Below are 24,658 nucleotides of genomic sequence, written 5' to 3' on the forward strand. Positions count from 1 at the left end.
TGTCATCCGCAAGCCTAAAAAGTGTTTGTCGCGCGTACACCGTTGCCACTAAACGATGTGTCATTTGCATTTAAACTTCAGTTCCCTTTGACTCCGGTTCGCTTTGCCATGTCAATTTACACGTAACAAAGTCAAACGCTAAAATTTGCAGCCATCAGTAACCTGGCGCTGTGTGTGACGCGGCCTGAGTTGCGTGTGCCCGCCGAGAGCTCACCTCACAGTCAGCCTTCGAGCATTAAAGCGGTCAAAAATGTTACCCCAAGATTATGGTTTTAATCACGCGACGACACTTCTGAAGTTGGATTTTTTAACGGGTAGTATTTATTTTGTATTTGTAGTGCTATTTATATCGAAGCCTCATCCGACTTCTTTAATGCCCTAACGATACTTCATTTTGTTTATCATATACATATATAATATATGTAGTTACATTGAATCGTGTAGCTAAATATCAGACCAGAAAGCATACATGTAAAAATTTGATATTGAAACTAGGTACTTCATTCGCCCCGACACTTGAAGAGCTGTTTAACATTTGTATGAATCCAAAGCAAATCAAAGCAAAACGCACACTAACTTTTTTCTTTGTACCATTGATATTCTGCTCGCTACAAACTAAAGCAAAAGCTTTGAATTAATATAATTACGCTCGAGAGTGTCTACAAACAGACAGACTATGAAAGGGACTACAAAATGAGAATTGAAAAGAATTGTTCTCAATTGTTTAGTACAAGATTTCAAGTTTCAACGTTGTTTCAAAACATTAATTATTTCATGAACCAATATTATATTGGAATTATAAAAAACACAGCGGATTCTGCGGAGCGAAAATTACTTCTAGTTTTTGTTGTCTAACATGTATTCTGCCTATTCTGGCCGGAGGCAAATCCAACAAATCCAAAACTATAAAAGTGGTCCAGCAGATCTCGAGTTATAAGTGTTGGAACAAACACTATATTAATTCCAGAAAATCAAAGAAAAAATATATTATGATAAAACAATATAAAATATTATAACTTATGTATTCTTCTCTTTATTTTGCTATTTTTTGGACACTATGAATAAAGAAAGAGACACAAAGATACAAACAAAATGTCGCAGTTTGTATCTAGGAAGATGAGATTGTAGATGATATTCCTGTTCATGAGTAGGAGAAGCGACATCAAAGAGTCTGAAGATTGCGAAAATGTTCTGAATCATCAACACAACGCTAAGCGCGGTCACTATTTCAAATTCGAAAGGATGACAGAATTACCTATTAATTATTTTTTAGTACCTTATTGAGATCCAATACAATCAGAAAATAAAATTTAGAATACTTATGTAAATACTTTCAATGATGCGTCACTAGTATACACTATAAATATAATAGAAAAAAATCCAGTCAAAAGTAAAACTTAGTCAATTCTTCAAAAATTAAGTTTTCAATAAATATTTAAAGGTTGGCAAACTTGCCCAAAAAGTTGGTGGCTAGGTGTCGTATTCATGGGAAGTGCTTATGGCACAGAATACATAATAGTAGCTAAACGCTACAGAACGGACACTCTCCGCCTCCCACGAAAATTAAACACTTACCTCACCCCGCACGATCTGTCTAAAATGGTCCACATTTTTCTACAGGGACGATACGCAACGAAGATTGACAACATTAATCAAATTGACTTAAAGTAAATTTATTATTTTGGATTTGTGATTATCGTTTTTCGTAGAAAATGGTTAGATATTGTGCTGTTTACGAATGTATTTCATCAGAAAAACGCGAATTTTTTTTTTACGCTAGTCAAAAATGTGCCAACCATAAAGCGTTAACACACACATTTGCATTCTCTACAGTGAGACTGTCAAAACGATAATTTTGTATGGAGTGTCCGGGGTGTGCTTATGGGTAAAGTTCATTGATAATAAGCAAAGGGGCGCGGGGTGGGGTGCGGGCGGCGCGGGGCGCGGGCCGGCGGAGCGCACATCTCGCGCCAAGCCTCAAATCACACCGGCCGCCACGCGCCACGCACCTGCCGCGAACGCGCGCTATGTGCCGCGACCCGCGCGACCGACCCTAACTGACGACTACCACACTATCCGAATCATTGGTATCTTTGCTCATCTCAATTTTTTCTCTCTCCCATGTTTCTAACTTTCTAAAACTAGCTGGGTGGCTCGATGCTATAATGGAATTAGAAGAAGATAGCTTTTTTGCGTCCGAATGGAACGGGTTCGTAGTTAGAGCGAAATTCCGTAGTATTGCACTCATTGCCGCTACTTCGGCATCGGTTCTACTGTTCATGAAAATAATAATAAAATCTCGAAATAACTTTTTAAATCTTCATTTGCAATCTGACAAAAAGTAGCATTTGAAACGCATGTTGAGGAACAAATCATTAGCGCATTGCATGAAATATAAATTTCGATAGATTTAAAAATAACAGCATAAAAATGTAGAACATTAATTCTTGGCGGCAAATACTTCGTAACCTTAGTTAGACAATATTAAGAAACGTTGAGATTATAGAAAATAAACAACTTTAACAATAAAAATAAACTTAAGAATTTAATATTGAAAAAAATATTTAGGTTTTCATTAAAAATGCTTTATAATAGTTTTTTCTTATATTGTAACTGCACAAAAAATAATTCAAAACCAAGAACAAAGTACTCAACAAATAAAATACACTACACATACCTACGAGTAAATTGAGCGCCAAACAATAAAAATCCAATCTAAACCAGCACACGAGAAACATCTCGGAGACAAACGGCGAATCGATCACATTACGCATTCACGGACACAATTTCCCAAAAGCTTCGCTAGATGATACAAACTTAACAAGACATCACCGAGGTAATTGCGTTACGGCCGCTGCAGGCACAAGCCTAAGAGTAACAAACCCTTTTGTCAACAATGCTACTGATTAAACTAATCTCCTTTCGCAAATCGCACTAAAGTATTTTAATTAATTACAAGACTGTTTAACATTTTATTTTATATGTTTGACTTGAAATAAACCGGTGAACTCGGCAAAGACGTATAATCAAGTGCATGTGAAAGTTCTTCGTAGCGACCACGACGGAAACCTATAAAAGTTTTAATAATGAAGAAAACTAGCAATTATATCTTGAGTGCCCTATATTTGGAGTTTCATATGTTATTCAAACTCAAACATTTATTTATTCAATTAGACTTCTAGAAGAAGAAGCACTTTTGAATCGTCTTAACATAGATTTACCATTAATTATTCACAAAGTTTCGCCAAGTCGAGGGCGTATAGGTTATTTGTTCGCTTCGTTAGAACGAAAGCAGATTTCTCGTTATTAGTTTTAGAGATCTAAAAAAATACCTACACGTTTCGCTAATTTTTAAGGAGAGGCCTCGAGAGGCCGGCGAAGCGCCACAAGTAGTGCTTCGATGAAGCTCTCACATCGTGCTATTTTAGCGGGTGCACTTAATGAAATATTGTTCATTATATTCTGGAAAATATGAAATTCAGTACGTCTATAAATTAATATTTTCCTTTATTCCATACCTATTGTCTACTATTTTTCATAAAACCTTTAAATATAGAGGCCACAATTAATAGATACCACGAAATAAACCAAAATTGAATTATACTTTTAAAAGACAGACAAAAATCCAGAAATATACAAACAATTTAAGTTTTAATTACTAAACTGAACGCCAAGTGTCACCGTTGACCTAAATCATTAGACCTATCCGTGGAAATTCAACAGTTGATTGTTACACTCCGCCGCACTCTGTAGCATTTTCACTTAAATATTTCAAAATATTCAGTCCTGCTTCGGTCCTTAAAATATCGCAAACTTGATTTATTTACTCTAGTTTTTTTATAAAATGCAATATTTCAAGTTCTCACAGCAATTGAGTGGCTAGCGGTAATTTTTCAAGAACCTGCTTTCTTCTTTAAATTGTCAAATTTGTTATACAAAAGAATAACTTGTATTTAAAAAAAGTTTTCACAAATCAGACCGAAAAAATAGTAAGGAGAAAGAAAGTAGAATCTTGTAAAAAAATTGAAGAATAATTTCAACAAATGTACTTTGACCGTAAAATATGATAACGGAATTCAACGAAAAATACAGCTTTTTGTTATTGAGAATATGTTTTTGAAAAACGAAGAACTAGTTATTTTTAAGTAACCAACCAAAATACTAGTTCACACATTCAGAAAACTATAGCGTATTATTAGACCATATAAAATATGAACCAAATACCTATCTATCAGCTTTTTAAAGCTTGAAAATGTTAGTCTGTGTGAACTTCTGCACATCTTATCTGAAAAACATATTTTTTTTTCATCTTTTTTCATCATTACGACTACTAAGAACGACGATGAATATTAAATATTCGTCGTCGCTCTTAGTAGTCGTAATTTGTGTATTTATTTTATCAACTTATACATCTGATTCTGATATAGGTATGTAATAGAAAAGCCTTCGATGCTGAGACATCGAATTAAATAAAAAACATGAGCATTAACTTGATAAAAAATAATTATTTAAACTTTAAAGTAAGTATATTTATGTTATAAAAATCCAAAATAACGAGGCCTAAATAACAATTGTTGGAAAAATATAATTGTGATATTACTTAGTCCATTCAAAATGGACATGTCATACAAAACTATGATTTAACTCGTGAGTCGGCCGAGGACGAGGACGAGTACTCTCTGAGCGCCATTATCACCGCTCTTAGCAACAATTTCGAGTTCACGGCTATTAATTAGAGATTGAACAGCTTGTACGCTGGATTGTATTTAGTTAGATCTATTATGTAGTCTCGTGTAACGTGAGAGTACATTACTTTAATTCGATAGATTCCCTTAAATGCATAATTTGCATCTCGGTTTCCTAAAAATTCACAGCGACTATAAAGCGACTTTTTTAAATTTTACACCTAAGCGAAAATATTTAAAAACTCAACGAACGTTAAAAAAGTTGTGAAAAAACAAGGCAGTATTCAACAAGATTATCACAAAGACTAAAAACACGAAGACAGTAAATAGCGCTGAAACTATGTCCATGGTGCTTGACCTGCTTACATAATACAGGGGACATAAATTTCGCACTACACAACCAACAATGGTAACAACGCAGAAGTACTAAGGAGGACTTATAAGAAAACTGCAATTTACCGTTTACAACAGCCCCTAACCAACTTCGCTTTTCCGGCCCACCGCTGGTTTCTCACTCATGTCACTTTTATTTATTAAATTGGTTACTAATTACTAATATGATAATTATCTAAGACAATAATAATTATTAAAATTCCAAAAATGTTCACGATATGGACGATATGCATCAGAAAAAATTTAAATGAATTGGAACGTACGGTTTTGTTTTTTTTTTGTGGAATGGTTCTAAACAGCCAGGATTCCATTTTGAAAAAGTTTTCGCAATGAAGGTTTTACGGCGTGTGTTATTATTACAAAGCATACGAATATTATTACAGTACCTACTACCAAACTGATAATGCGCATAGAAAAATTCGTCACTGTTCGGCAACTGTCATTCATCATTGTATTACGTTCATCAAAGCCTAAATTAGTTCAGCTAAAAGGTCACACAACATTCATTGACAGGGCGGTACAAAGTTCGCCGGGACAGCTAGAAATAACTAAATAAAATAAAATAAATACAAACAATATTTATTCACTCTTTTTACTTTTTCATTATTTTACACATAATACATTTTTGAACGCATGAATGTCAAACATTATTTTCCGTATTTGACAGGATTGACAACTAATGATTGACATGTACGAAAATCAAAATTTTGGGAAAATATTTATTCGTCTAGTTTTTGTTGTTTTTATGATTTATTCTGCTATTCTGGGCGGTGACAAATCCAACAAATCCAAAACCATGAAAATTGGGTCAGCAGATCTCGAGTTATAAGTGTTGGAACATACAGACTTTCTTTTATATATATAGATGAAACAATGTTTTAAATCAAATATCAAATTAAAGTATTATTACATTCCTGTAAAGCTAAATTCAGAAAGTAGGTTAAGTGCTTTCTACGTTTCGAGTGACATGTGACGATGTGAATTCGTAAAATATATTATAATGATTATACATAAATTAAATATGCAGTACAAACAAATAATTAGGTGCGCGTTTTATAAAGCACTACACAATGATATGAAATAGTGCTCGTTAGGAGAAAGGCTCTCTCTGAAAATAATTCAAACATCGCATCGTAGGCAGTTATAATAATTTTTTTTTCTTTTATAGACTTTTGTATTAATTTTGAGTTTTTAGTATTAATAGTTAGAATGTCGTGGATCTATGTTGTTTATGAAGTGATCACTGGCTGTGTTTAGCGACGCCCCTTAATTTAGGCACCATACAAGTTTTGAAAGAAATAGAATCTGGTCCTGGTTTTAACAAAATATAAATAATTTAGAATGTATAATGTATATCACACTTTATATTAACGATATAATTAAAACGCTCGTATTATTTCTTTCGTCTTTACCAATAAAGATCATTTTATTATGTATCTATAAACATTTTGATATTAAAAACTTGAATAGAAGAATCTGAAGATATAATAGACCGCTCACGTCAAAAAACTCTAAAACTTACATCGTCAGAATTAATAGTATTATAAAGAAAATGATTTTAATTGACTTATAAAACGGAAACAAATCCAGAACCATAGAAATAGCGAATGAGAGCACAAAATGGATGAATAGCATTAAATATGTAGGACAGGTTGAGCCGGATAAGTACTTGTGTGGGTCGGGCAATCGGAGCCATTACTGTAAGGATGAAACGCAGTTTTCACATCCAACTGTATGATTGCATTGTGAAAACTCATCAATCCAAATAACTTCTCATTGGACGTGCTTCGAGCTCACTAAGTGATAAGTTTCTAAATCATCAGAGTTCAATTTAATCTCGGTTCAATAGGAACGGCTCATTCGTGGGAACGTTGATGTAATCCGAGGTCCTAATCAAAAGTAATGGACGAAATCGGCATGTGAAGCCTTAATCAGCGAAGATTAGGTTGCTGTGCTCGAATTGATTAAATATTGGTTCACTTGTACATCATTTTACTAATGTATTTGTACCTTCCAGACATGTCAGAGTTGAGACTATGCAACAAACTTTCTAAGACGATCGACATTTTTAATATATTTTTAGTATGAATTTCATACTTTGGCATCCCACTATAAGATGGAACGCAGCATTTCAATTTGTATGTTAGCTTTTCTTCTATTAGGTATTATTCTTATAATCCTTTCCAATTACAATCCCATGGTTATAAATTCGGATGATTAACCTTACCATCAATGGAAGAATTTTGGTTAAACTTCTTTTACGCAAATACCTAATTATATAATGACGTTCACAAATAGAATTATGTTTTATTTAGGACTATTACATTCTAAGACGAATAACGCTTAAAAATATATTTGAAACTTCGTCTATCACATTCAATAATTGTAAGAAAGTTTTAATAGGTATTGACCTGTTAAACATCTGCGCTGACATGGCGCTGACATTCTTCAGATATAATATTGCTAATATAATGGGGGCCATAATACAATACGACCGATGAACATTTTCTCAGCGAAGGTCGCAATTGTTAGCGTATCTTGTCGATCTCGTTGTCAAACAAGATAAGCGACAAAAGCGAACATTTAACGTGACCACAATACTGACGATACTGTCCGGTTTGTACTTCCAACCTGAACGTCAAACACCAACGTTTGAACTTGAACTGCCGTTCTCCCAACTAAATAATTCTATTCACTGTATGACGAGCGAATTACATAGAAGATTTGCTATCGTTAAGTACCGGTATCGATACTGTTAGGTGCGTCGGTAACAAGTTATCTATATAACAAGGTATAATACACGATGAATATAACGCGAACAGAGACATGAAAACTTTGTAAAATTAAATAAGTGCAAGACATAAACTTTAAAAGCGTGCGAGCGTGCGTATTCGAAACTAAAATGTGACGGTAAAGCGGCGCCCAGACTGGTGCTTTCGCTGGACTCTTCGCTTGCTTCCCCTCTATCGTCTGTGCGTGGTGGTACAGCAGTGCGAGTGGTTGCGCGGCCAGTGCTAGTGCGGTATAATGTCGATGTTCTTTTTCCGATTCCACAATTTACGTCGCGCCGAGGAGAAAAGAATGAAGCGTAGGGCGAAGAGGAACACGAACTCTGACAACCTGACGGCGCCGTCGCGGCTGCTGGAGCGGCCGCTGAGCCAGCCCGTGGACAGCCTCGACGAGATCGCCGCGCAGATCCCCAGGTCTGGTCCTTTTGCTATTGTCGCTCTCCGCCTCAGTGGCACTCCTGTGTAACCCTGCTCCCTGTTGCTTGTCAGCTGAAAAGTTAAATGTTTTTATTAATTTGTGTTGAATGTAGGAGTAATTATTTAATTAAAAAAAATTGTGACCAGGTACTACGTCCATATTAGCCGTGATATTAGTGAATATAATGGCTATTCATCAGTTATTATCTCTTTTACAATTTGTCTACAGGCCAAAACGCAATTGAGTATTCAGTGTTGCGTTTTCAATCAAATTAGATTTATTTAATTGGATTAACCGCTGGCTAAATGCGCTAGTAAAATATTGACCACATTGCATGATATATTAAAATTTGTTAATTGTTTTACGAATTGGCATTCGCATTTCTCATCGCGTATTTCAAGTTCTTTATAATTTTAGCGTTATAAAATATGTATTATCATTATTGATAATATCTAACTTTTTATCTTCTGCTATTAGATCCATAATTATATCTGAACGAAAATATGCTTCATAATTTGAATGGGTAAATTTATTTTTAGTTTCTAACCCTCAGAAATCATTTGGAAATAAAAAGAAAATGACCATTTTTCTTAAAAGCATATGGGTTATTCTATGTCGTTTTACTTTCATGAATAAGTTAAAAACGGCTTAACGGCTTTTGAAGATTTTATGTATAAAAATATGGACGTGGGCGGAGATGGGCGAGCATCAAGTAGAATATAAAATTTTAGGTCTGCCTACAGTGATTTTTGTGTTGTTCACCAAACTTTTTCTTATAAGTAAAGTATCCATCCATATTGCTGTTTTCTATACATGATTGTTTATATACATTAAATATTTTTCAACAATCGTATATGTATTGTATAGGTAGTCAATATTGAATGAAAAACAAAGAAGACGAAGTGTTAAAAGCGAAATAGAATAAGCTGAAAACGAAGACGAATGAAATATGCAGCGCAAATTCATTAATTCTGCATATCTGATTAAATACAGATGAGAATATTTGCAACTCGCGAAACGGAAGCGAAAATTCATTCAAAGTTTTTCGTGTTTGAAACAATACGACCATTTCGAGCTGGATGTTTTAAGGCGAAGCATTCCTTTGTAATTTCGTTTCCCTTTGATGTAGTAGTGCGTCATTGAATCGGTAATTATGTAAAGTGATCTGAGAGCAAATAACTAAAACTCGATGGAGTTTAAAAAAGAACTAATTCACGCAAAGTGAACCGAAATCGTAAAGTTGTCAGCTCTTACCTCTGGTTATAGTACTTTCTGGTGCCGTAATTTTCATTCATCGGTTATTCTCAAACGAAATATTCCATATAACGATTTTATCCCATTTAAAGCAAAATAAACACTTATTTTATTAAATGTTTGTTGCTCACTATAGGTAGAGATGTAGACAAACATCTAATTTCTAATATATTAGTATCGCATTAGCCAATTACCGCGAGAGCGCATCAGTGTGACCGCCGGGACAGTTGGATGATGGATGGAACTATATTATGTCACATGCCATTAAACTATACTTCGGGCTCATTACCGAGAGCTCTGCACTTTATGTCACTGCAGGTGCGGTACTCCGGCTCAATTGACGATAAATGAAATCGACGATATTTATATCATAAACTATTTAAGGACTTACAATCCTGTGATTGATATTAAGCTGAATTGAGTACCATTCACCATGTAGGTATGTAATTAATTAAATTAATATTCAATGGACAGTTGTCTCTCTAGCCTCCGATATCCAGACTCAAATCATACCATGTAATTGCTTCGTTGCAACGTGAGTGAAAACCAAACCGACAAACTTACTTTCGCATTAATTATTATATTATATTATAAATCTCGAGATATCCACATTCCACGACCCATGAAAGCGTCGAAACATAAATATTTCCCCAATCGAGGAAGAATGGCGCGCACATATTGGTTCAAAGGGCATTTGTCTGAAGGGATGCAATACCATCAGAGTGGACGTAAATTAGGCGCGGTGACCTCATTCCTGCGAGCCTCCTCCATCTACAGGGCGACGACGAGTCAACAAGCTAGCGTAACTTGTTCCTTCATATTTTAATTGAAGGAAAATTTCAAAGCAATTTATTAATTGACGAGGGGAGCTTTCTTGGATAGAACAGAGCATAAAGAAAGAGGTAGACGATGTTATAGTAAATAGTAAAGGCAAAAAGGATACGGTTTGAAAGTTGCTCTGACCAGAACTGACAGGTGCATCGCTGAGAAGCTTTGAATTTAGAGGTAAGTTTAAAAATTGGCAAGGCAATCTATATCTACTGCCAGTGCAACGATTACAATAAAACCATTACCATACTGAATCAGAAATGGCTTTCTATTTCCATAACACAGAATGTTGGCCAGGTTTGCGGATAGAAGTGGCTAATACATTTTACTCGATTTTACTGAATATGAAGTTGAATTTTGCTAACTATATATTGAATGTTTGGCGATGCGTTCTTTTTAACTTAGTAATGGTAATACGTGAATTACGTGACGAATTTATGTTACCAATGGTCACATCTATTGCATATTATCCTACTAATTAAAAGATATTCCATCTCATACTCGGGAAGGGTACAAATGGTGTAATATTCTATGTAAACAAATATATTATATTAGTCAGTTCATGTCACACCACCGGCTAGATATTAGACAAGGCGTCACGACTGATCATGCTAAAATATATCAACGGGACGCAACGGGCTTGGACGAAGAGAAAGATTACAAGCCTGTGTATGAGAGATGTGTAGCAACTTCACACTAAGCTCCCCACGGATCGGATTTCATTGTTCACTGCTTAAGTTTTGTTACTGCTAGTTGTAGGATTCTTCAACTAGAATGCAGGTGAAGCAACAAAGATCCCGTAAAAACGTAGACAGGTTCCGTCAGCCGAAACGTAGCAAGACCTATTGAACCGTGAATTGTTATGTACAAATGTAAATTTGGAAAAGCAACGTGTTCCACTTATAGTGGTTTTAATAGTTGATATTTAATCATGACAAAATCATCACTACTGAAGACAACCTTAAGAGCTTTTAAGCGAAAGTACACCATGTTAACGAGTGTAAGTTGGTAGATGTACGGATAAACCCCGACTCCCACACCTTTCTATAGGCGGAGGCTTTCTCATCTCTTACAATATAACGATACTTTAAAAGCTGAGCCATTTATTTGGAACATCAATATCACATCGAAGAATCTCATTCAACAGTTCTCCATAAAATGTAAGTATTGACATTTCACCCACGAAAGTATGTTTTCTTGGTCGTTACTCTTCACATCATTACTGCGATGTTTCGCCGATAAAACACCGGCCGCTTTTTATTTACACTTTATTTATTTTCAAACATATTTGCCATGTGTTTTTTTACTCTATCGGCAAAGGAATTTACGAGCAAATTTCGATTGATTTCGAATACACATTAGAAAAATTGGATTTCCTTAAAAAAACTAATAGTATATTTTAAATTTTTACATTATATTGTATGCTTACTGCATAAGAGCTATTATTTAACCATTTAATGAACTTGATTTGAATAACGCAGAAGACGCGTTAGTATGAAAACATCAAAATAATTTTGGAAAACGGCTACACAGAATTGATCGTTCGAACAGCCGAAAAACACCACAAACGATAGTAGAATAAAAATTTAAATACTAAATATTTTAAGGGATATATGCCTACGATAACAAATATTATCCTTATGTAGGCATAGAATTAGATATTGGCACTGTGGTATTGGTATCCAAATGCCAATATAATTCATTATATTAATCCCAACGTCAGGGAAGTATATTCATTATTCATTTGTATCGAAACTGACAAATTGTAAGTGATTGTTATAATTGAATCGATGAGAAGTGGCTACTATTTGTCTGGGTCAGCAGATACTAAATATATAAATGGAACGTGTTGCACTGATCGTGCATGAATATTATTTTACCCAATACAGCAAAGAGATTCTGAGCAACTTTTGAAGCTGTTATACAATAAAAACTAGAATTTACGTTGATATGTGACAACGATTGGAACAGAATCAAAACGATAATCCTCTGAGTAGTATGTATTCAATTAGATTCTTCTAGAAGCACTTTGGAACCTTCATTACATAGTTTTACCATTTACGGACCTGGGGAAACGATTTTAAAGTGTGTATTGACGCTATGCAAACCACCATCCACCACTAGACCATCAATATCAACTACTATATAACGCTATTGGAGCTTTCCAAAATCTATAATTAAACAATCATGGTCAAGTGCGACTTTAAACCTAATCTAAACTATCTATAAAAATTACATTTCTGTTTCTAAAGGTGATCTTGGTTCGAGCTTACAACAATTTTATAAATGCACGTTCCGTAACTTCAATACATTCGAGTTTTAATCACCTCAGGAACGAAATTTACATTTTAATATTAAACGCTTCACTCACTTTAACAAGAGATTTATTCGCTTAAAACAAAGTTACGGAACAACTAGGGTGAATATAGTGTTCAGAACTTGAGATTGAATATCAACAAACAAATCGTCGTTTATCTCCAAATTAATATATTATTATAACTAAACATCCGCATTAAAATCAGATATAGCTACCAATTAATATTGGTTAGAAATTACAATTTTTTATTTGGAATAAAATTTGAAGAGGAAGGTTAGGTTGGTCTCTTTCTGTTTTATATTCCAAGAAGACCAGAAATTGTAATAATAATGCCAGCTAAATAATGCTACAGAAACCTCTCTCGATCTAGATTTTATATGAAGTACCAAAACAAATACCAAAAGTTCATAGGAAAAGCCAAGTGGGTAGAAACATTAAACACGCAAATCCACAAACACAGGTATAGGAGAGGAGAATGTGCACTCCGCACCCCGCCCTCTCGAGCTAGACAAACATGTCAACATCATGTAGCCTTTCGTTTAATATCATATTGGTATTTTAATGGCATTTATATAAAAATACTAGCGGTCAGCCCCGGCTTCGCCCGTGGTACATATGAAAAATAGATGTTGGCCGATTCTCAGACTTACCCGATATGCACAGAAAATTTCATGAGAATCGGTCCACCCGTTTCGGAGGAGTATGCAGACTAATATTGTGACACGAGAATTTTATATATAAGATATTAACAAGTTAAGGTAACATAACCTTAATCGAACAGATGAATTCAATACATGCAATATTAAATTTAAAAACAATTGGTTGTTAATTGTATGAAAAATAAGTTAAAATAAACTCGAAAAATTTAACACTCATGTACTAGTTAACAGTTAATTTCACTTCGATAGCTCAGAAAGAAGAATAATGCCAATAAATGAGCGATTTCTCAAACTTTACAAAGTCTAACCGCAAGTAACTGACAGTGAGAAGTTATTTGAGAACATCATAATTCATTCACAGCTTCAACCACATTGTTCTTATCATGGGAATAGTGAACCTCAAATGCTACGAAAATCCCGCCCAAATTCAATAGAAATGAAATTATTTGAAGTCTACTTAAATTTTTTAAAACCTTTTTAGTATATTTATATATTTTTTTTTACATTTGTTTGAGAGATTTCATCCTTATAAATTTAAAAAGATTTAAGTCGGTCCGGGGCCCGGGTGAGCCGTGCAAATTTTCTAAAATCTTTGCATGCAGTTTTCTTTTTACAGTATTAAGGGTAGGTACTTTCCCTCCTGCGCAGGGCAATATCGTAACGTAGAGGTTAATACGAGCTGGGATTATTGATGGTTGAAAAAGGATCTATTACAAAATTCTACACCGTATAGAAACGCATTTAAGCATCAAAACAAACAGATTTTCTTTTTCTTAAATATATATTTTTTTATTCACTGTCGCAATCTTGGATGGATATATTCAGCGATATTTTAAGAATTTTAATGTTGTCTTGTCGTCGTCGTTGAAGTCGTCCAGTGACTACTCCGTTTATTGGTGATTCAATTATTTTTTTAATATCAAATCCTGAGGAATCTTTCTTTTGAGTCCCCTGGTGGTCCAGAGTCCAGACGGACGTTCATCAGGTTCACAACAAGCTGATTTGGGTGGTAGATAATGAGCTCTTTATATGATTTAGTTATCTCACATATTTCAAATAATTTTAGAATTATTTTGTTCACAATCAGGCTTGTGACGCAGCGTACAGCTAGACAAAGCATGGATTAGCAAGTAATTAACAAGCAATCGCAAAGCAATATAAGAATTTCATTTTTAGAATTTCGAATACGCGACCTTATTATTGCAAAATAATCCGACAGCTCTGCCTCAGCGAACAAGCCTAAGCTGCAATATCTAGACAGTTTCACATTTTTATGCAATGGATTCTTTAGAGCTTAATGCTCATCGTTGTTTAATATTTTATGATAGAACTATAGTCCTTTTCACCTATGATGATTCCTGTGACACTTCATCGTGTTCCGAATTACGTATTTTATTTTTAAAACGCCAAAATAATTTTAGTGCATAATATTTTTATTTTATGGCGGCATTATTACCAAAAATATAAAAATGAAACATCTTATGCTTATAAATCCAAAATAGTATTGTTTAGTTTAATGTAATGAAAAATAACACAAAAATATAATACCTAGATACGCAATTCGTGTACATGAAATGGATCGTTGAAAAATCATAGAGTTGGAAAATCATATAATCGGCGCCCGTCTTGTGATCGTTTGTCAATCGAGTCAATCGTCTGTACGAGTGCGTCAGCCTTGTATACAAGTTGCATTTTTATATTGATTCTTTACGTGGTATTCTGTTATTGTTACTAATTGTTATTGTTGACTTTTTGTTGCTGTTGTTTGCTAAGTTTCCTTAGTTAATTGTTGGCGAAATGCCGAAAAAACTAATTTTGGTACTTTATTCAAATCGATTTCATTTCCATATAAAATATTATCGATTATCGAAAACAATTGATATGATTTCAGTAAAGACATCTCTACACGTGTCAAAAATCCATGTGTCACAGAAATCATCCTAGGTGGAAAGGACTATAATAAGTGTTTGAACGTTATGTGAATATATTGTTAGACGTAACTTTTGATTTAATATTTTTGTGGATGAGTAGTTGTCAATATAGTTGTCACTATATCCTGTCCGAACATGCTTAGCTGTCGCATACTATAAATTGCCGCGTTCCTTTGTCTCGTGGGGCATTCGTACGAATCGTGCCTAGGGGCTCGGACGCTGTTTATACGACGTTCGACCCAACTACCCTCACTTTACTAATAGTCGTTGACTAGCTGCGTTTTGTTATCAACTATCTACATCAATTAGATAGCTGTGTAGAATCGCAGTACATTCTTATTACATTCAAACTAATATTTAACCCTCTCTCGCCGTCTTATTTTCTTATATCAGAAGTGGGATAGAATTCAAGCCTACACTTGTTAATTGTTTTGAGTTTTGTAACGGCATACTGGCGTTTGTGTTTTTTCGTGCGTTGTGTGAAGTAAAAATTTGTTACGTGAATTATTGTAACGGGAATGTAGTTCATCGAAGGAATTGTGTGTAGTGATCCAAATCGCTAGTCGAACCCTGGCGTTGAGGTATTATCTAGTCGCTGGCGTATCGTAGTGATGTATTTCACTAGTCGAACGAGCGTAGATATACCAAGATACGCGAACGGAGTGATTATGTCATGTGGACGTGGTTATTGTTCTGTCAGGTCAGTCTGGCCGAGGCAGGATGGTTGTGTAATCCCGAGATGAACTACCGTTGTGTTTTAATACGAGAAAAGGCGTACGAGGACGTACGATTGTCAGTATGGCCGTGTTAGACGTAACTTTTGATTTAATATTTTTGTGGATGAGTAGTTGTCAATATAGTTGTCACTATATCCTGTCCGAACATGCTTAGCTGTCGCATACTATAAATTGCCGCGTTCCTTTGTCTCGTGGGGCATTCGTACGAATCGTGCCTAGGGGCTCGGACGCTGTTTATACGACGTTCGACCCAACTACCCTCACTTTACTAATAGTCGTTGACTAGCTGCGTTTTGTTATCAACTATCTACATCAATTAGATAGCTGTGTAGAATCGCAGTACATTCTTATTACATTCAAACTAATATTTAACTAACTTCGCATCTTTTTTTTTTATAATATGTATTATACAAATATTGCCATAAACATCTTTGCATGGTAAAACAAATACTAGCGAAAAGGAATAAATCCTCTGAATTAATTGCAAAACAACCCGAAAGATCATAATCATAATCAGCACAATGTAACGTGACTAGAAGGTGATTTGAGTAAACATCAAATACAAGAAGAGAAAGAGCGGACCAAGAATATCGAGTGGTTAGTATAAAAAAGACACACATTTTAAATTGAAGTAACATTATATGAAGACAATTTCTCAACTAGGTATTTTCATTTGTTTTTTATGCCGGAATCGACCATAACGAAAATTAAATACTTGGCTATTGATACAATTACACGCCTATAAGCTAATTATATAGATTTTGCTTTTACCTAAAATATAATGTGCTAAATGCTATCATAACTATAGCATTAAAACAATCCAACTCATTAAAAAATTGGATTATTAATAGGTACTTACCAGCCTTCGATATCGGCCGTGTACATTGTTAAACAGACTTTAAACTATACCCTCGGTCCTCGAACGGTACTCACCGCTGCGGTTCGTTAATGTCAAGTACCTAACTACATAACATTAATTAACACCTAACTTCATATACACTTATTGCAATTAATTCTACTAAACTGAATGTGTTTTCTTAATATAATGTGACAAAATACAAAGTGATTGATTCTTATTACAAATATATAATATTTTGTTGATGACTCAGGTATGTTTCAGATTTTTAAGTGGTTTTTAATTTCAGCTTATATTCATCAAGTTAAGGACTGTTGTCCTAGGTAGGATGGCATAGGTACCTAATGTAAAATTTTATAAGGACGACATAGACTTAAAATTTGTAATTTAGTTATATCCATAAAATGTTTTACTGAATGAATGGTGTAAGAAATTTCAATCTCAGGTATAAAGCGCGTTGAAAGAAGATAAACTGAAGCCTTTCTATAATAACAGACCAACTCCATTGATAAACCACTTTTCAAAGACTCAAGTCTTTCTGGTGATTTAAATGTGGAATATGCATCTATGCTACTTGCTTCCTATACGTGCTTTCATAGTTTCGATTGATATTTCAATAATATCTGTGGTTTTATTTCAAAAATAATAAAACAAAATAATTATAATTAAGTTAAAAAAATAAAATAAAAATATATTTATTGAATACAAAAATTAATACAGTACAATAATTACAGTGTGGCTCCTTCTTCCTAGATATAAAAATAAGACAGTTCCTTCCCATGGAGCAGGTTCAGTACAAAACAAAGATTACATATTTAAAAAAAAACAGAGAATGTAGAAAAAAAACTTTTACTCTTATAGCTAAGTGTCGTTTAACAGTCACATTATTACAGACATTTAGATAATAAACAAATTTGTTGTATTTAAAAAAATCACCAATGTAAGTTATTTGTACTTTTAAAAGTTAAAATCCGCATCACAGAAATGTCGTGACCTCTAAATGACATTTGTGATAGCATTTGTTCGAACAGATTTCTGTTACGAACGGTTTCGTATCCCTGATGGGTTTGACCGTTTCCTTTATTTCACTGGGATTCAACTGTAATCGAATATTATAATTGGAGAATTAATTCACAAATATGTGTTTCAATAAATATTAATTATGAGCGAATTGGGAGATGTATAAATTGATATAATTGTAGATAACTATCGCCTTTTTTCTCATTATTATTCCTTTAAATTGTATTTGTCAATCAATAAGTATTTACTTTCGTAAATAACGCTTCAGAGACGCGTGAATAATTTGAATCAGTCATTTGAAATGAATGGCTATACCTATACATATTTTTATTTCAAGACATATTATTTTATTTTTTACGAAACTAAATTATAATCGCTAGTAAAATATATATATTTTGAATCTTGGTGGAGGTTTGCAAGTAATATCTCAATATCACTAAAGATTAATTACTATTGCTACAAGCACACGTCTTTGCTTGCGATTTTCGATTTACAACACATATTAGATTATATGCTTCTCATCTCGAGATTGACATATGCCTGCGTCGAAGCCTACACTATGCATTAGTTACGCCCCTTACACCGATCTTGTCAGATTACAATGTGTTGATTATTGAATTGCAACTCGACAATTTTGTAACCAAACGTGTATATTTCATTATAGGATATATCTGGATTTTCACAACTCAAGTCATCTTCCTTTTTCTTGGTGACTTTTTTATATATCTAATTTTCTTTTATGTTCCTATGTAGTTTCCTAAATGACACTGGTTTTTCCTAACCCGATTCGAATGCGAGCTATATATGTATTAGCAAATCATATTGAACTCATTACCACGTAATCCCGGGTCAGCTTCTCATAATATCTAAAGCTTTGGCTTGAAATATCTGGCTTCCAATATTATTTACTTAATTTTTATAATTGGCAGTTGTGAATTGGTATTTTCGGTAATTGATAGGGTGTCGGGGACACCGGCAGACAAAGAACGTTTGATTTTAACCATTGATACACACCTGGCTAATTATCACGCGTACTGAGTTCGTTAATTAATATCTGATAGTACTTACACGTGATAGAGTTTTAAAACAGTAATGAACGTTATAAAAAATTCATCGGAATAAGTGAGCTAAGCGAAGCGTGACGTTTTAAATTGAAAGCAATTATGATAAATATTTTGTAAAGTAATAATTGGGCAGAGGGAAATTGTCCATTGAGGCACATCGAACATGAAGCAGTCTGTAGTTGACATGCATTCAGTTCAATGGAGGTGTGATTGAATGTTTAAAAGGAGGAGGCGATGAAACACTCCAAACTGATACTTATATTCTTAGATTATAAAATATTATCTTACAATATATTTTGTAACCTTATCATATTTTTGTACCAAAAAATTATGGATAAGAAGGCAGTGGGCTACTTAATATAAAAAATACATTCTAATGACATTTGAAGCCACGCACACCGCGACGCAATGTTCATGAAATGATAATGAAGTTCGACAAAGTTCCAAGTTACACAACAGAAGGCTCGATCCTAACTCAACACCAAAAATATACGTGAAATATCATTTTAAAGATGGTCTTGTAAGTAAAAAAAATTCTGGTAGTTACTACATACACATAATATAGAACACTAAAATTGTTGCATGTGATTAAAACTACGTGTTAAATTAATTAGAAAGCTTAAGCTTCGAGGGATATCAAAAATTAAATTAACTTATTATATCACCTTCCCAGTGAAACATAATGTTTTAGAAACAAAAACATTGTTAGAATGTTAGAACCTGGATAACTTTCTAGAACTTTCCCAATATCTGCAGAATAAATCCCCCAAAACAAGTGCAGCTTACAGAATATTGTCCAAAAAATAATATTTACGTGCTCTTGTTGATATTTCGTGCGGCGTTGTTTACAATAAACCTTAGTTTTGAACAAAACTACGGTGAAACATAATACTTTCATTTACCTCGGTCGTTCGGGAGCCTCTCGGAAACTAAATATTGGTAAATGTTATTCATAGATTTATATTCGTTACTAATAGTATATAATAGTATATTTTGGCCAGTTTTAGCTGTAAATGGAAATGCAATATATTACGTACAATATATTATTACAAAATGTTATGTTTATATCTAACGAGTTATTTTATAATTGTTTGCTTGCTTGATGAGAGAACCGACAGGTAAACAATAAAGCTAAAAAACGATACATGGGTACATTTTAAAAATAATTTATATAAAGGGTTATTAAATATATATATATATATATATATATATATATATATATATATATATATATATATATATATATATATATATATATATATATATATATATATATATATATTAGTTATTATATTTAAGGATATGTGCGAGTGAAAAGACCCAACAATCGAATATCATTATTGTCAAGAATCTGAGCATTTTCTTCTTTATAAAACAAGTATTAAGGTACAAAAAGTTAAAAGAAATGCATAAAGTGCTTAGCAGTAAAAAGGTAATACGTATATTAGGGTGAATTACGCTTGACTCGTTTTAACGTCGGGCAATTAGCAGCATATAGATGGTTTGACCTTTCGGGCTCGGCTTAACAACTGATTTACGAGATTATCGAGATGAAAGCTTGAGTCTTTATCTGAACAATAATTTCAAATTTCATCTGTAGGCGCGCTAATGGGATCAGTAGCAATTTATAATTATTGTGGTGTTATTGTTTATTAATTATTTAATGGGAATGCTTTGTCAAGAATATAGCTGATGTATATTTTCGTTGTAATCACTCTAAATATCTTATTATAAGACAGAACCATATTGATTAGGTTATGAATTGACACATTAAAAAAAGACGTGTGGCACTCGGGGACTGCGCGGTAAAGCTATTGCATGCTATGCCTCCAAGCCACACCTCCGTGCCCGTCGGAGTGGGGAGCGTGAGGTTTTTCGTTACTAAATTTCTGGAATCGGTCCCCGCGCTCAAGGCCCGCGATAGAAGCTATGCAATAGCTTAAAAAGTAGGATGTGGTATTTGACTATTTATTTATTTATTTACGGCATACGCCAAACCTATGGTGTAATCAACTGGTTATGCCACAGATGCAAGTAAATACACTAAAACGTAAAAAATATATAAATCACATTCTGAATGGTAATGTCTTTATAACAAGAATATTCGCATAACTATGCTTATTAGCAATTAACTTACAAGCAGGAAAAGACTAATAAGTTAATCATAGTTTTATTGGAGTTAAGTGTTGATTTAGTTAGAACCAGTAAGAAATATGAAGAAAGATATTCCTCAGCAAGTTTGACGAAGAGCCGCTTTGCAGGGCCACTTCGTTACCAAAGTTTTCCCCAACATTGTGTAGTACTTGTGAAGTTTAATCTCACTTGCAGCTGTACTGGAGATGACTTTTGGTAAACCTGAAAGTTTCACGAATCGCCCATCTATTTTAATATTGACGTTACTTTATTATTTAAATCGAATATCTTTGTACAATGTAACTGTATGCAACTGACATATATATGTAGGAGTATTACTGGCTGGTAGAAGTATTACTGGCTGATGAGAATTACATCGGAACGAGATTTGACAACTGTCGATCTGGCGGAGCGTCGCGTCGATGGTCGGCTGCAGACGTTGCTTGGTTACAAACGAAGAACGGCTAGAGCACCACGTTTGCGACGAATCGCTATTGTTCCGAGTAATCTTGTGCATTGTTGTATCGAAACTAATTAAAAGCGATTGATCAAGTGATTCCCTAATTACTAGCGCATAGATTTGTGCGATTACATAACATTTGTTGTAACATTGATGATTCATTTGTTTCCACCAACATTATAATTTACTGAAGATATGGGTGATTCTGATGAATATGGATATCCGCCCATATCAGAAGTGGGATTACCAAGCGCTACTGACCGAGGAATATAAACCCTCTGACGAAAATAGCGCCATGAAATTGCTAACCAATATGGAAGTCTTACTTACTCGGATGTGAGCGACGACGCAATCGCCGATGGTAATTGCTAGCGCCCAGTCTAGTCCAGTGAAACTCGTTGAGTTTAATCCGTAAGATATAGACGTAGATGAAGAAGGTTGGTGTAAGATTACAGAGTTTATAGTATTGACTAAAAATTTAAAGAGCGTAGATTTACTTGTGGCTATTTAGTCCAGGAGGAATCGGCGCATGAGTACCGAAAACTATTCCACCTCAATTTTTTTACGTGATCCTCTTCAAATTGCCCTACTGATGATATAAATGCATGTTGCCATGGGGCAACCCGGTGCCATATTGTTTAAACCGAAATTGTTTAAACAATTGCAAGGAATTGTTATTTTTCAACCGGACAAATTTTTTTTATATTTTTTATCGAAATACCAATAAAAAAGGTCCAATTACTTTTCACGATAAAGTTAATATTTTCAAAGATATGAATTTTTTAAGGTTTGAAAAATCTCAAATTTGGGTACTTTCGACCCATGAAAAATATATTTAAAAAAAAAATAATATATAAGTAATATTTTTTTTTCAATTCTCTATACAATAGTTAATAATATTGTTAATAGAGATTTAAGAAAATTTCATTGTTTATATCTGTTTTTTAATTGTTAACTTCGCGGATAGCGGCCTCATCTTTTCGTCGATAAGCTGCACGTTGTACAATTATATATGTATCAGGCTTCGGATTTTTCACTACATTGTCAGCAATTTCACAAAAAATACATGGTAAGGTATCATCAGAATATTTTCTTTTCTTGGGAACAACTAAAAACGACATGACACTCACATTTATTGTAACGAAAAATCACAAAAACTAAAAATATATCCATCTAAAAATGTTAATAACACACGAAATCACTGTAATGGGTGCAACAACATTTAACAATCTTAAGTCTTGAACGAAATAAAAAAGACTGAATAACGATGAATAAAAAACAAAAGAATGATCAGTTGAGAATCGACATGCACTAACTTGTATTTTTATTTTAAATGTTATATATAATCAATAATTTTGTCACAAGAACAAACAAACATCTTGCGGTTTAATACAAAGAGTAACCTTGAGAAAATAAAAAACAAAGAAAAGAATCTTTTTCTTACTTAGACACAATCATACACACACCATGATATATATTTATAAAATTAGTTTTTATTTTATTTTTTTTCAATTTATTTGAATGTTTTTTCTAAACATCCAAGTGCGTACCCAATATAATTTTATTATTTATAAATAATTGTGATTTCAAAAAATGTTCAAATACTATTATATCTTATTATTGTTGAGATAAATGCAAAAATTACTTATGATAATAACAAAAAAGTAATATAAACTGATAAAAAAGTAATTTTAATTACATGTTTCAATTTATGCTTAAATAACTTTAAAAAAATTGATTTCAGAAAAAAAGAAACAAATTGTAGACAATTTAATTATTAATAAGATTGCTCTCTTTAAAAATCTTGATAAAGTTGATAGTTTTTAAGATAAATGATAAATAATGATTCAAGACACAGAGAGGCCGATGCAGCGCATGAGTAAGAGAGAGACGGCGATACTTAAAGGTAAGCGGCGCGTACTTGTGAGCGCGCGAAGTTAACAATTAAAAAACAGATATAAACAATGAAATTTTCTTAAATCTCTATTAACAATATTATTAACTATTGTATAGAGAATTGAAAAAAAAATATTACTTATATATTATTTTTTTTTTAAATATATTTTTCATGGGTCGAAAGTACCCAAATTTGAGATTTTTCAAACCTTAAAAAATTCATATCTTTGAAAATATTAACTTTATCGTGAAAAGTAATTGGACCTTTTTTATTGGTATTTCGATAAAAAATATAAAAAAAATTTGTCCGGTTGAAAAATAACAATTCCTTGCAATTGTTTAAACAATTTCGGTTTAAACAATATGGCACCGGGTTGCCCCATGGCAACATGCATTTATATCATCAGTAGGGCAATTTGAAGAGGATCACGTAAAAAAATTGAGGTGGAATAGTTTTCGGTACTCATGCGCCGATTCCTCCTGGACTAATTACTATTACTATTAGACTGGGGTAGAAGCCTTTAAAAATAATGAAAAGATAAAAAAAATCGCAGTTGGATGAAACACATTAGAAAAGGAGGGGAATATGATAAAAATGTAAGGAAAAATAAATTACGGTCAATCCGAGTTCGGGAAGCGGGAGGGGGGAGCTTTTAAGAGAAAAAAATGGTTTCTCTCGATTTCCGACAAAACTACAAGTCATATAGAAAAAAGTTCAATGGCAAAGTTGTAGGTAATTAAAAGTTCTACAACTTTTGTATTCACAATTTTTTCATATAACCTCAAAATTTAGGTGAAAAATTCAAAAAACCAAGTTTTTGGTATTTTATTTTTATTTACTTCAAAATTTATTTTTTTTCTACGAAATTATGTGGGAACTTACTTTATTATGTCCCAAATACACTGTAATTTATTTGATTGAAAATATTTATTTTTTCGCCTTATTTTGAATTAATACCAAAAAAACAACCTAATTTTCAATCGAAAAGTCACCCGTCAAAATATCAGCTTTTTTCAAAAACTTGGGGTGCCTTTTATTCATTGAAATCTCTACTTTTATATGGTGTAAAAAAAAATAAACACCACTATAGTAAATGTTCTCAGGAAATGCATACAAACAGTGTGATAATGAGCTTTTACTAAATCAGGCACACTTCTTGAACTCTATATCTTCTCTTGTATCGGCTTTTCGGTAATATTTTAAAAGAAAAATAATTA

At 33.3% G+C, this 24,658-nt stretch overlaps 1 protein-coding gene across 1 annotated transcript in view; it reads left to right on the plus strand.

The window, feature by feature from the left end:
• The window catches only part of SLO2 (slowpoke 2), a 113,665-nt gene that overhangs the window by 5,784 nt on the left and 83,223 nt on the right, over positions 1–24,658 (plus strand). The window lies entirely within an intron of this gene.

Source organism: Colias eurytheme, chromosome 1, assembly GCF_061535395.1.
Source record: "Colias eurytheme isolate Ceu_HAF_F1 chromosome 1, ilColEury1 Martin Lab GWU primary, whole genome shotgun sequence".
Lineage (NCBI taxonomy): Eukaryota > Metazoa > Arthropoda > Insecta > Lepidoptera > Pieridae > Colias > Colias eurytheme.